Source organism: Adiantum capillus-veneris, chromosome 14, assembly GCF_014529385.1.
Source record: "Adiantum capillus-veneris isolate H3 chromosome 14, ASM1452938v2, whole genome shotgun sequence".
NCBI classification, from domain to species: domain Eukaryota; kingdom Viridiplantae; phylum Streptophyta; class Polypodiopsida; order Polypodiales; family Pteridaceae; genus Adiantum; species Adiantum capillus-veneris.
The window spans coordinates 91447760-91452925 of NC_140944.1; the positions used below are offsets into that span (position 1 = coordinate 91447760).

Genomic DNA, 5166 nt, shown 5'->3' on the forward strand with positions numbered 1-5166 from the left:
CCTCTTTATATAGGGGAGGAGGGGGGAGAAATTCTAGAATTTAGAAATGAAGAAATCATTATCTACATAGGCCATGTGACTGTGGGCCCCACTTGTCTGGCTGTGTGTATATGTGCCAGAACAGCAGTCTCATGAGAGAGAGACTAAGAGAGAGAGATGGGTTGATGAAAAAAAGTGAGAGGTGACATGGAGAATTAAGTAATTACAAGAGGGGAGAGAGGGGAGTGTGTTCAGAGGTGAATCTGTGTGCAGATGTGTGTGAACACAAGAAAAATCAGGTAGCCAGCGGGTGGGGATGGGTCTGTGGGCACCTTTTTGAGTGAAACTGAGTGTGTGTGAGTGTGGGGGAGGTTATTTAGCTACAAGACAAGAGACATGGAGCCCTTTAGAGAGAGAGGGGGGTATTTGGGTCATGGGATATGATAGGAGAGAGAAAGAGGGGGTGGGGTATACTATTTTGGAAGATAGGGTAAGTTGCATGTGAGTTAGGGTGCATTATTGGTGAGTTATAATGCATTATTGGTGAGAGGTGGGGTAGCTTGAGGGGAGAGGGAAAGGAGAAAGGACAAGGGGAAGAGAGAGGGGGTTGACCTTTTGAGTGGAGGAGAGAAAAAGGGACACCCGGCAGGGCAACAGTGAAGAAAAAGGAGGCAAGGTGGGGATGGGCTACCCCGTAGGCATGAGGTGGCCTATTTTACCTTTCTTATATATTTACATAATCATACTTTATTTTTTTCTTACTTTTTCCAATGCCTTTTATCACTCCCTCCCTAAGAGGGGGTTTTCATGGGGTGGGGACGAGAGAAGAGGGGTATGGGAGCTTGGCTTGTGAAAAGCCCCCATCAACGTCTCGTGTGGGATGCCCGAAGGCTTCGACGAGCCGGTCCTGAAAGCCTTCCGAGCTGCATCTCGTCGATGTTTCACGGTGTCCCATGCAACACCCTTGATCCACCTCCTGGGAACAACGTTTGAACCCGGAGCACGCTGATACTCTCTCAGGATGGTCTCCACTATGTAACTGACTTTGTCCTTTTCTTGCTCACCCCAAGACGTCAGAATGCTGGTCGAAAACTGTAGCTCCGCGAGCTGGCGAATCCGCTGTCTCATCTCAGTCCCGACTCTATCCATGTCAACAAGACCATCTGCCCGTACAGTATACAGCTTGGAGGCACTAGGATCCTGTGCCCCCCAAGGTGTCCGAGGTGTGCCAAGAGGTGTGTCGAGAGGTGTGCTTGGTTAGGACGGGGGTCCTGAGCAAGGAGGGATCGAAGCATCTGTGGACTCTCCTCCACAGCAACCACCACCTCCACCTGACGATCGTCGAGATCGGCGAGTGCACCTGTGCTGCGGAGATGAGGATGTACCTGCCTCTGCCCCACCCCTAGGTGTCGAAGCGGCTGTGATGGGAGAAGGAGGTGTCATACCCATAGGCGTCCCCCCCCCATAGGCGTCACCCCCTCCATAGGTGTCCCCCCCCCTAGGCGTCGGACCCTCGAGTGTGAAGCCCGGAGGCGTAGTACCCGTCCCTCTGGCTACCCAGTACTGAGAAGCCTCTGCCATCTGAGCAGGCGTCATCCATGTAACGAAGCCCATGAATGCATCTGCACTCATAGAAGCGCGATCTGGAAAGTGGTCTGCCATACTAAAGTCCTGCACAAAGAAAGTAAAATAAAGCGTCAGAACACAGTTGTTTAAATTAACTTTAAGCTTAATTTTAAATCAATGTCTTCACACAAACACTTACAGGCCTAGGCCTCGATGAGTGAGGCATCATCGATAACATCTTGCACCGTATCATCGTCTATCTCTAATTGCAAACATAAATCTACCCCAACTCATTCTGACAGATTGTCTTCATCCATTGCATCTTCATCTACAAGTGTCAATTCTGGCTCGTCTGCGTCATCCCTCGTATATCTGTCAGCTTCCTCTGCCATACCTTCGTCCATCTCATCTAATGTCACAGTAGTATGTACGTCGTCTGACTGACTTTCCTCCAGGAGATCTTGCCCTTCAATTACTTGTTTATTTCTTGGAGAAACCTGAACCACAAACCACCATTGTCGCTCTCGAGGGTCCGGTACAAAGACCACTTGCTCGCAATGTTCAGGGAGAGAAAATGTGTCGCTCACATCTGTCCAAAGCTTTATAGAATCTATTTGCACAACTTTGTTTCCATCTCTGCATACCATTGCATTGCGACCAGAAGTAATCACCTTGAACCACTTCACATCCAACAAAAACATCTCAAACCGCCTGAAGCTTACTTTCAGGATATCTGACACCAGACCACAGTAATCCAGGTTTCTAGTGCTCTCATTCGTGTCTGTGGCACTGGCCCTGCTCTTTTGCATGAAACTAACCATTACCCCACTGTCAAACGTGTTTCTTCTGCTGTCAATTTGTTGTGTTCTGAAATGCTTTCCATGCGACCACAGTGCCATGTATGTATGATACTTCCAATCAGATCCAATAGCCAGCTCTTCCTCTTCTAGAGATATGGGTTCTCCGATCTGTCGAGCTGCTCTCATTGTCTTGTCCAACCATGCCATTGTAGGGAATTCAGGTAAAGGAGCGAGATAGTCTGGCAAGGATAAACCTCCAGTCGTTCTGCTTCGCCTAAAATCATGTCGCACCCTATTGCGTCTCTCTTTCTGTTCTTCGTACCTTTGAAGCCATTTTTGCATCGGCGCTGAATTTAGTATACAGAACTTCATGATCTTTTCTCGCATGGCGTCGCTCATTTTCTTCGACACCCCTTGCCCTTGCGGCTCCTCTCCCACCAATCTTGCATCCTCCTCATCGCTCCACAGTCGAGGCATTTCTGGGTTAGAAACGGATAGAAATTTGATCGTCAATACAAGAGACTCTTGCACCAACCATCCTTCTGCCATGCTTCCCTCTGGACGCGCTTTTTGGTGAACAAAACCCTTAAGTGTTTTCATGAACCCCTCTAGAAAGAACATCCAACGGCTGTGGACTGTACCTGCCACTGCAACCTCAGCTACTACATGGACGAGCAAGTGCATTTGGATAGTTAGGCAGCTCGTGGGTAGATACTTATCAATCATGCAAACTGCCTCAATGGAGTTAGTCCTTGCGATTGCAATAGATTCCTCCCATATCTCCTTGGAAGAGATCCACCGTACTAGCTCTGAAACATAGTATATGTAGGTCTGCACTTCCTCTGTTAAACACCCCTTAATCGCAATTGGAAGAATGAATTGCAAGAACTTATGCCAGTCGTGCGATTTCAGTCCTAACAGTTGATCGTCACGAGTGAATGCTGTCTTGAGACATCGCATATATCCTGTTGGCGTCCTGAACTCTAAAATCACCCTTTTAACTTGTCGCTCTTTGTTTTTTAGCAATACCCATGGCGCTCTTGGAAGTTTTGTTTGGCTACCTGCATTGGTGAAAGGCCATAGCTCTAGCATCTTTCCAACTGACTGCAAATCATCTCGTGAAGCTCGATTGCCTTTCATTCCCATGATTGTCTTCCAGAGAAGCTCTCCCACATTCTTGAATATATGCATTGGATCTAGCATGGTTAATTAGTAGATCACCCCAGTACGGAAATGTATGGAGAATGGACAAACGTTTCATTCCTCGAACAGGTTGCCCCTCATGTTGCTCCCATCGGCGATGCCACTCTTGTACATGCATAGGATGACATTCGACGCGACCAAGCCGACCTTCGCGCAAGTGATGGCCATCTGGAAGATAACGGTGGTGGCCTTGATAAATTGTCTTTCGAAGAGAGGCAGAATAGCGCATATCCAAAGACTGCCCGCAAATTGGACATGCATTGTATCCCGAAGTTGTTAGCCCTGCATATATTAAAGCATGAATCAGGCCAAGGCAAAGTGCTTCTGAATAGCGAGAATTTTGTAAATCATGAACCATTACCAGAAGCTTCTCCGGATCCTGGCCAATCATGCATAGTCCACATAAGAAGTCCATGGATCCTTGCATGTTGTTGTCCTACTGGTTCAACCGCATCTTCTATGTTGATCCTATGCCATAACTCCTAGAGCTCGTCAACTAGTGGAGCTAGATAAACATCCATGTTTTTTACCTTGAACTTACCAGGTACAATCAAGCTTAATATCAAATGACCCTTCTTGATGGAAAGCCACGGCGGGAGGTTGTAATTGATAAGGCACACATGCCAAGTGCTCCATGACGAGCTTCTCAAGCCAAATGGATTGACTCCATCCATTGCCATGCCCAAACGCAAATTGCGTGGTTCACTCTTAAAATGTGGCCAGGTATTTTCAATGTGCCTCCAGGCCTTTGAATTAGTAGGTACCCTAAATGTTGCGTCAGTGGATCTATTCGTAGAATGCCACCGCATCAACTTTGCAATGGAACCACAACGAAACATGATTTTTATCCTAGGAATAATAGGGAAATGCTGCAACACTTTAGCTGGCACTGTCTCACCAACTGCATCTTGTTTGTAGCTCATTGCTCCGCACTTAGGACACGAAAGACAATCTAGAAATTCATTGCGAAAAAGAATGCAATCATTTGGACATGCATGAATCTTGTTGTAGTCCAAGCCAACTGAGGTCACTAGTTGCTTTGTGTCTGGCCTAGAGGGGGGCATTTCATTGCCAGCCGGGAGAAGTTGCTCCAGCAACAACCTGTTTAAGCCACATTAAATTAAAAATCTCTCCAAGCATGTCATCGTTGCAAGCAATCGGAAAATCTCTTTTAGTGTAAATTACGTACCTAAACAAAGCAGTGACGCTTGCATCTGACCACCCGTACACTAACTGAAGATTCAAAAACGCCAGACAAGTACGAAGGGTTGATATTTTGGCGCCTTCATAAATTGCTTCACGTGCCAACTTCCTCAACATGTCTTCAGGAGATAGGTGCACAGCTTCTGGTGCTGCTTCGTTAGCGTTCTCCTCGCTTGTCTGGAAGAAGGCATTCAACATCTCCTCCATGCCGTCATCTTCTGTCTGTAAGTCCTTTTCTGCTTCCATCCTTGGCTCTATATTGGTTGGTCCTTTATGCATAATCCTTTTTCTCTCTCTCTCAGATGTAGGTGCTATGTCGTGAAAATCAATGCATGTTTTGTAGGAGTCGTATCGTAGATTCTGCACGGTTTCTTTAGCAAACTCTCCGTACTTGTGCACATGCTCGTTACATATC

The 5166-nt window shown here is 46.9% G+C and overlaps 1 pseudogene; it reads right to left on the reverse strand.

Moving 5' to 3' along the window:
* Positions 1–1748: 1748 nt before the first annotated feature.
* On the reverse strand, positions 1749–2744 carry LOC147442758 (uncharacterized; annotated as a pseudogene).
* Between the last annotated feature and the right edge of the window lie 2422 nt (positions 2745–5166).